The sequence below is a fragment of the Octopus bimaculoides genome, chromosome 4 (genome assembly GCF_046866305.1).
Source record: "Octopus bimaculoides isolate indiv1 chromosome 4, ASM4686630v1, whole genome shotgun sequence".
NCBI lineage: Eukaryota > Metazoa > Mollusca > Cephalopoda > Octopoda > Octopodidae > Octopus > Octopus bimaculoides.
Window position 1 is genome coordinate 70,913,998 of NC_142931.1, and position 10,196 is coordinate 70,924,193.

Here is a 10,196-nt window from a genome sequence, read left to right on the forward strand (position 1 = left end):
AAAGACAAAGCTGATCCAGGTAAGAACACGTAGTTAGAGTAAAGAGTCGAAGTTAAATACTTTAAGGTATAAATATAATTCCTAATATAATCATTCTACCAAATCATTACATTAATCTAATTTTAAATATTAATATTTGCAATATCATACAAATGCTGAAGAATACTGAAGAATGATGAATTTACTTAATACATATAATGTGTCATTTGTGGAATATACTCTATTGAAGTATTTGGACTAGGTTTCTTAACTGAAAGCAACTTTTTCCCTGCCATCCTACCAATCACAGAAGCTCTGGTTTTGTCATAAAGCATCTTGAAACCTTACAGAAATTAAAACTAAAATATAAGAAACAATATTTACTTTCACATGAAACTTACAGGCAAATATTTTAGTGGGAATTCCTTATTACTCAATCAATTATTTAGGCACAGTTAAGATCGTAAAGGAAGTAATTCAACCTAGCTGATCCCATAACTAAATCTAAATTATGCTCTCAATTCAGCACTGTAAGCAAATGAAATGTTCATCAGTTTTACAGTGCTCCCAACTGCTATAAGCACTGAGATGTAACAATTCATTTATGTATATTCATAGTGATATAAACAGATCCAATAGTATTGATCATGATGGAGTTCTGCTGTGTAATGTCCCATAGCCCTCATCGTGTCATCAGGTCAATAGCAAATCATCTTGGAAAAGCCCATAATTTTCAAGTTTCTTTAATGGCTAGCAAATGAGTAACAAACCAACATTCCTTCCTAGATAAATTACCAATTTCAAGGGAGTTGTTAAGCATGCACAAAAGCTAGATGAACTGAATAATTCACAGTTAAGTGAAATACAGTGAAATACCTATATACACATACCTGATAATCTTCAGTGAATACAAAGTTGATTCTGGCAGTATTTAGGCTCTGCATTTAAAACTAAACTGTGAAACTAAACACTGCAAAGTTTGACCCTTCAGCATTCTAGCTAGCATATCCTCAAGCCATGTTAAAAAATATAACTTTAAGTTTAGAGGCCTCTTATTTGATCTATTTTGCATGGAATGTAAGTTATAGCATGTTCTTCAATTTTTGATACTGAGAGCTGAGGGTGATGATTTAAACATTTTAGAAGTGACAGCCCCATACTATAATTAGTTTCATTGAGTCAGTGATTCTATGCAATCACTTGATCTACTAGAATTAAGCATGAGCAAATGTCATTTGAACTTCACTTTACTGTGTTAAAAAAGAGACTTTGGATAATAAAGGTCTAGATATATTAGGCCTAAATAAAATGATAAGATATTCAGAGATATAGTGTTTTTGACCATAAGTGTACTTGATCATGTCTTACCAGGGGTTTAACAAGAAAAAGCAAAACAAGTTTTTTACTGTCTTTAATCTCAGGTGTACACATTCTAAGCTCAGATATTGCTGTTATCTATGTCATCTTTCATCTTGAAGTTGATAAAATAAGTAACAGTAATATGTTTAGTCAGTTTGATCACTTACTACTCTTCTCTTAAAAAATGATTTGGTGGAAGCCAAGACAAATGTATCTCTTAGAAAATGAAACATTCAAATCTTTAAGCCTTTGCTTATTTACTTTTAATCAAACAAAAATGTCAGTAAACCCAAAAGAAAGTTTGTATATGGTCGCTTGAAATTGCAGGAATCTCCTTGAAATTGTAGAATGCAAGTTGGAAATAAGGACATATTAAATAATAAAGACTAGGATTAGTATGTCTAAGATATAATTGGAATTATGAAAACCGATTTTGATCTTGGGCTAGAAAGCAACAGCAACAATTAATGGTTAAGAATTATGTTTGTTAATGACACTAAATTATTGTTACTTAATACAAGGCCAGCTCTGACCAAGCAGACCTTTGATCAAAGTCATTTTAGCAATGTCCATTTTTTTACAGTTAGAAATACACTCCCCAATATGTCCTTGACATTAAATGATGATGATGATGATGTTGATGATGATGATGATGATGATGATGATGATGATGATGATGATGATGGTGATGATGATGATGATGATGATGATGATGATGATGATGATGATGATGATGATGATGACGATGATGATGATGATGATGATGATGTAATTTATTTTACTCTACTGCATAATTAAGTGATAGCATTTTTTAAAGATATGATAATCTTCCTATGTTCTAACTATCAATAGACTTATCCGTTGGTGTCTTTGAAATATCTGCAGGACCAAAGATTAGCTAAACCTTGGATTACTTTAATTTTGTTGGAATGGTTACTCTGCTTTTAAGTATACAATGTCAGTGAAGTATCCTAGCTAATTCCCATGGCACCAGATTTCAAAGGCATGATGACAAAAAATTCAGACAAGTGGTGATATCTGGTATGCAGTGCCTCTATAGCACCCACCACCAAACCAACCAACCAACCAGCCAACTATTAAAAAATCAACTAACCAATGCCAGTATAGCAGCATATTAGTTAACTCAATGATGATAATGATAATACAGAAGACGTGACTAAATCAGATCTTCCTCTAATTTCTAAGTTCTGTACAATGTTGAATTGAACATGTGTGTGTGTGTGTGTGTGTGGGTGTGTGTGTGTGTGTGTGTGTGTGTGTGTGTGTGTGTGTGTGTGTGTGTCTGTGTGTGTCTGTCTGTGTGTGTGTCTGTGTGTGTGTGTGTGTGTGTGTGTAATGTCAGTTGTAGCAAGCATAAGCACACAATGCATCACACAATCCGTCTGGAGTGTATTATTTGTGCAAAATTTTACTTATAGCATTGCTGAAGATTACTAGTTTCCAAAAAAGAAAAAAAATTAAGAGAAGAAAGAAAGAAAACAAGCTACACTTATTAAATCAATAACAGAAGATTCCTGTGTAAGAATGGCAATTTTTCTGAAATCAACAGTTTGAGCAACTTGAAGTAGAGTGTTGTTGTTGCTGCTGATGATGATGATCGTGATGGTAATTGTGTTTGGAACGTTAATTAGATGCTTATAGAATAGTTATTGGCAACCAACAAGTTCCTTATGGTTATTTGTACTATTTACAATTATAATGGGTAACTAGGGCAGTGAGCCAGCGGAAATAGTAGAGATGAGGACTAATTACCATTTATGGTATTAGCTGCTTTTCTTTCTAAATTATATTTCTGATTTTAAACCCAACCCACTGCAGTTGACTTTAAATCTCATCTATCCGAAGCAGATAATAATTTCACAAGTTATACACTGCGCCTAAGCAAAAGAGATAAACAGCTATAAATAACTAGCTTTTACAATAAGCAAACTCACATAATTGCAGCCTTATGACTACTGTTAGGATTTAATAATACTGCTGCGTTTAACCACTGTATTATGTATTACTAGTGTTGTGTTTAATCACTAGCTTTTGTAATCTACTGTTTATGTACAAGCTTTATGTTGTATACAAACTCTACAGTGTGCAAAATCCTTGCATTGTGTACAGGGCGCTCTATAACTTGTAAAAATGGTTATTGAGTGAGATTTTTAAAGTATTTAAGAATATGAAAATTTTATTCAGAACTGAATATTTGACTAGTGAATAAAGTATTGTTTGACTGCTTACTTATTGACATAATAATTGAATGAACCATAGCTAAATCATTGTTTTATTTTACAAAACAACAGGAGGGATGACTTTAAGTGTTTCCTTTCTTAATGGTATAGAGAAGGAAGCATAGTTCTCATGATGCTTTTCAGGTATTCCATAAAAGTTAGGGAATTATCATCATTCATCCATTTGCAACTTATATTTATTTAGATATTACATGCACCCATGTATAATACACACTGACTTTCCTTTAATATTATGCTGGATAGAAAAAGATACTTTTGCTAGATTTACTGTATGAGGAGGTGCTGAAAAGTTCCTGATTTTGGGTAAAAGAAAATACAGAAGGATCAGTTAATTATGATTTTATTCAACATATTCTCTTCTCAGATTCACACACTTATGGCAGCGGCCCTTTCAGTTTTTCTAAACCCTGTAAAAGAACTCGGAATGATAGGCCTCCAGCCAGGCCTGTTGTGATACCCTTGAAGCCAGGAACTTTTCAGGACTCCCTAATAATTGCAGTCTAAAATTCATGCCTTCTAAAAAAAAATAAAACAAACAAACAAAGGAAAGGCAAATTCATAAGTTACCTATGAAATTTACTTATAGACTCTAAAAGTATATCTGCTTTAAAGCCAACTTTGTAGAGAGAAAAAAGAAATATTTTTGTAAAATGTTTTAGAAATCAGAATCTTATATCAAAACAGTATTCAATATTTCCAGGAAATGGAAAGGCATTTTAAAAACTTACTTGTTTGTCATTCCATCCCAAATAAGGTGTTGGAATTGAGTAAAAGACAATGGGCAATACTTGCTTCTCATATATAATGAATGCCCCAAATATTTAAGATGAAAAAAATCTACTGAGATTTTATATAAGAGTTCTGATGTTAATATATTTTCCATGGATTATTCAAGAGAGACTCAAATAGTTTAGAATATTTGTTCAAAAGAAGAGTCAAAATATGGACGAAACCATAGAGCAATAAAAGGAGTGCTTTAAAGTATAGAGTTTCATCTCCATTCATTATAAGTTCAAACTCTTCCATAGCCTATTTTGCCTCTCATTTGCTTTTGTTCTAATAAAATAAAGCAAATATAACCAAGAATGAGTTCTCTCTTGTTAACATCTTTCTTGTAAATATGTGTCTTTGTGATTCTCTGAGAAGCCAATATTTCAAAATATCAATAGTTACAGAGAAAATGAAGAAATATAGTGACTGATAAAAATAACTATCAAGTTACATTTCTGTTGTTTAATAAAGAAATGAATTTGTTGTTGAATTGCTTTTTTCTGAATTATGAGGTTCACAGTACTGGTGATTATTAAATTAATGAAAACTAAATATCACCCTTGATAAGATATTGGCACATTGTAACTGGTTTTTATTGTGAAAGGAAGTGAACTTGGAACAGCTTGCTATATAATTAATTGTCAATTCTGTAGTGATGTTATTGCTTCTGGTGCCTCCATGATTATAGAACTGAAAGCTAGGTGAACTCAATCATTTGAGAGTTAATTGGTGTCTTGGTCATAAACATAAGGCATTGCTAACAATAGAATAGAAACTCCTCAAATGTCTATATTGGTTGTTTAGGAGCCATGCTGTTCAGTTGTGGTAAATTAAATTGATTATCTCTATTGATTTCATATTTTAGTTCAAGGCCAGCAAGTTCACAAAAGGGGTAAATTGATTACATCAGCTCCAGTGCTCACCTGGTACTTATTTTATTGACCCCCAAAGGATGAAAGATAAAGCCAACCTCAGTAGAATTTGAACTCGGAATATTAAGATGATGAAATGCTGCTAAGCATTTTGCCCAGAGTGCTAACAATTCTACCAGTTCACCACCTTCGGTTGATTATCTATAGCAAAAGTTGCTGCATGCCGGGCAATATGCTTAGTAGCATTTTATCCATCTTCATGCTCTGAATTTAAGTTCTGCCAAGGTCAACTTAGCGTTTAATCCATTTGAGTTTGATGAAATAAGTACCAGTTATGCACTGGGGTCGCTGAAATCGATTATCCCCCTCCCCCAAATTTCAGGTCTTGCGCCTAAAGTCGAAAGGATTATATTAAAAGTTGTTTTTCAGTTTCCTGTTAGCCCTGACTGAACAGACGCAAATCAAAATCATTCCAACCACAGTCTATTTCAGACTACATTATTTGATGCGCCTATTTTTTTACACACTATTTTAAATTGCATGCAGAAGTCCTTCTGTCAGTCTGCAATCTGTTAAACGTCCTTCTATAACAAACTTATCCTTTATATGTACACCATGAATAATGTTTGATAAAACAGCAACAAAGAAATTTCAATTTCAGAAACCATATCAAAACATCCAAATATACTTTAATTAGATGAATCCATTGAGCACTGGCAAAACTAGAGCATAGCTTTATGCTCAGTATTTTGCCTTGTTTAGTGTTTGTATTTTTGTTTTCTATGTTTGTTTGTGTGTATTTCTGATTCTGATCCAGTGAATTTCAATTTTACATAACCGTTCTCTTACTTATTTGAGGATTTATAGTAAAAATTTGGTACTTCTAGAAACTTGCAAAATGTAGTTGGTAGCTTATAAAATTAGAATCTAACAGCAAAATTCTGTGTGTATTTTCCCTAAAATTAGAGGATGAGCACAAAGAGCTTGAAACCACACAGTCTGATGGTCTTGTAGCTGGATGATGGTAGGGTTTCACTTCCCTGCTTGCAATGTAAAATTAGAATATATGATATGTGCCTGCACTCAATTAACATTTGGTTTTGAGGAATATTTCCAATCCATGCTTTTTCTGTTATAAACAACCAAATGAACTGGTTATTTGAATTCTACAAATACATCTAGGTTTGTTAATTATTAATTGCTAAATAAAATTATAACACTTTTTTTTCTTTTACTGTGTCTCTTTCCTCACCTGCCTCTCTCACCTTCTACCCCTAAAAAAAGGGGGGAAAACACACCAAGAGTTCTTTTGTGGCAGATTTGCTATGAAAGGAATAATTTGCATCTTTTCAGTTGAGAAAGAAATAAAATCTTGTATCTCCATATGATGTAATAAATATTTTTTTTGTTCTTTTGCTATTCCATTCACAAATGACTAACAAATTAATAAAAAAATACTACAACAACAACAACAACATCGACAATAAAATATTCCAATAAGATTGAACTTCCCACTGATAGCTTTGGGTCTATCACCTTAATGATTAGGTTACAATGACATCAGTAAACACTCATATAATTGTACACTTAGAGAAAGCATTTCTTTCAAATGGATGTATATGTGTATAGGTGCATATGCACACACACACACACATATATATATATATATATATATATATATATATATATATATATATATATATATATATACACACACACATACATATATATGTGTGTGTGTGTGTCTAGATATATAACTTATGTGTAAATGTGTGTGTGTGTATTTTCTGCATTGATGAAGACAAGGTAATGTTAAATGATGCATAGGACGCATTTATTGTTAAGTTTGGAAGAACATTTTGTCAGTAATTATTTAATTGTCATATTATATTTCTATGGGTTTTTCTCAGCCTTATCTTCCCATTCACTCATTATTAGTGTATATCATTATAGCTGCACTATGCATCAGTTCACTAAGCTTCAATCAACCAACACTTGATTCTTCTTGCTAAAAAGAGATTGCAAACACAATAAGACAACAGCACATTAAATTATTGATTTCCTTTTTCAGAGATATTTGGCTTTTATTTGAAATAGCTCATCAATCTAAAAATGTTGTCGTTATTGTTGTTCATCATCACCATCACCATCAGCATCATCCTCATCGTAATAATAATAATAATAATAATGAGAAGAAGAAGAAGAAGAAGAAGAAGAAGAAGAAGAAGAAGAAGAAGAAGAAGAAGAAGAAGAAGAAGAAGACGAAGAAGAAAAAGAGAATGAAGTTTTATCATTGTTTTTATCAGTACTATAGTTATTTCAGTTGTGTTTGTTACTTCCGTTCTCACTCCTTTTTCCATTTTCGTCATCATCTTCATCATCATCATCGTCGTCATCTTCATCGTCATCGTCGTCGTCGTCGTCATCATCCTCATCATCATCATCATCATCATCATCATCATCATCATCTCTGTTGCTGTTGTTATTATTTTAAAAAAAATTTTTACATCATTTATTTTTTATCATTAGTTGTATTTTTCATTCAAATGTTTTTATTGCTTTTTTATACCTTTATTTACTTATTTATTCATCTTACACAGATTATTTCCCTTCTAACCTGGAGTTTTATTTATTTATTTTGGTATGTGTATGTATGCCTCTGTCTGTCTGTCTGTCTCTCTCTCTCTCTCTCTCTCTATATATATATATATATATATGTGTGTGTGTGTGTGTGTGTATCTTCCTTGCATTTTCCATGACATATCGAGATTTCCAGAGCTAATGGGCTAAGGAGCCAATGCAAATGCAGAAATAATGGAAAACTGAAAGACTGCATTACTTTCGACAGAAAAAGTAAAAGTTGGGAAGCAAAAGCAGTCTCTTTTACTGAACTCATATAAACAATGCTGTGAATGAGAATATGGAAACATAGTTAGTGATGTACGTTGTTAAAGATATTAAGTAAACTTTAAAATGTAAGGAATATTTCTAAAAATAACATGGTGGTGATGGTAATGGGGGAAGAGACAGATGAAGTATGGCAACTTTTTAAGTATTTTTAATGGCTTAGTTAAGAGAAGGTAGAGTAAAACTTATATCCTTTTGCAGACTGTCCAAACCTGGTTGTGGTGGAGTAGGTGCAGGAAGTAACTACAAGTTATGCTTGTTGCACTAGGAGGTACTGCAAAAAGATATTAAGCTCTCTTGAAACCAAGAGAACTTCCCTGAACTCCTGTAACAGAGTAAATTCTACTAAACATCTTTCAAAGGAAGTGGTGCTGTTTAAGTCTAATCACTCAAGAATGAATGCAGTCTATCAGACAGTGGTCTTCACTCTATCTATCAATCAACCGTTTACACCCAAGATTTTTGTTTTTTCCTTTATCACTCACACACTGTAAAGTAATTGGTGTTAGGAAGGGTATCCAGCTGACATTGGTATCTGAGGCAGCTCTGCAGCTTCTTGTATTCTGCAAAACCATCCAGTCTTTGCCAGCATGAAACATGAATGTTAAGTGATAACAGCTATGAAAGAGGGAAGGGCAGCTATCATGACCCTGTTATGGGCCTCCAAGGTTTGTAGGAAGGAGGAAAGAATGTGACTTCAAATTGAAAACTTCCCTCAAATACTTGACACAAAGTAAACTCAGCTAAAATATACAAAAATGTAAAAGTAGATTACAGATTAAGTCTGCGAACCAAATTAAGTTTACAGTGAGATTGAACAAGGAATGATATGATTGTAAAACAAACTTCATAACCACATGACCATGTCTGACATCATTTAGTTTGTAATGAAAATTCTATGTTATTCGGAGGATCAATCAATATTAATTGTTATCATTTTAGGTAGAGGAAAACTTTTAAAATCAACTAAAATGAATGTAGAAGGTAAAAGGAGGAATGTTGAATTGGAAAACATCAGGTCATATATAAACTTCCTAATATTTAAAATAAAAAGAAGATTCTGCATTGTGTGCTCATCTAAGCAAAAACATTTTAATTTTCAACTGAAAGCATTTGCAGTCCAAAGAATTTACTGCAAGAGAGATCGCAACAAATGATAACACACAGGATGTTAATAGGTGCAATGCAAATAAGGGCAGTGGAAAATGATGATATCAAAAAACATTGTCATACAGAGTACAATTTTTTTTTATGTTTCCTTTTTTTTTTTTCCTTCTTTTCTAATGAATATTTCATAGAATGCCAAAAGACGAAGCAGAAATGTGCTATTTGAATGAATACTTTTATTTCTATGCTACTCGGAAGCATTAACATAAAAAAAAAAACTTAATGATTTGAATAAATGTTGTCTTCAAGGTAAAGAATAACGATATCATTAATAAAAGTTTCTTATTTTTATTTTTTAATTTGATATCTATAAACAACTTATAAAAGTTACTTCTTTGTAGCTTACTTCAAGCATTGTAACTGAAATAAATTTTTCATTTCATTATTAGGTCTAATCATGAAATGTTTTATTTTAAATTTCATTTTATATCCTGTTTAGGGTTTATTAAATCTGAAATACTGAATAAATTTATTTTTCTCTTTATTCATTACTGAGAGTGTTATTACACTTTTTAGCATAAACTTTGATATATATTGGGTATCTAACTTTGATATATATATTAAGTACTTCAGGCATTCATCGATACGTACACACATACGCATATACATGCATACATAAATATATATATATATATATATATATATATATATATATATATATATATGTATATATATATATATATATATATATACATATATATATATATATACACACACATATATATATATATATGTATATATATATATATATATATATATATATATATATATATATATATATATATATATATATATATATATATATATATGTGTGTGTACACACATATATAGGTGTATATGTATTTATATTTTAATGCATACACAAACACATACATATTTA

At 31.4% G+C, this 10,196-nt stretch overlaps 1 long non-coding RNA gene across 1 annotated transcript in view; it reads left to right on the forward strand.

Annotated features, from left to right (window-relative positions):
• The window catches only part of LOC149136076 (uncharacterized), a 23,823-nt gene extending 13,909 nt beyond the window's left edge, over window positions 1-9,914 (forward strand). Inside the window, exon 3 of the long non-coding RNA XR_016241329.1 lies at window positions 9,092-9,914. This is a non-coding gene — a long non-coding RNA (uncharacterized LOC149136076). The remainder of the gene's footprint in view (window positions 1-9,091) is intronic.
• The last annotated feature ends 282 nt before the right edge of the window (window positions 9,915-10,196 follow it).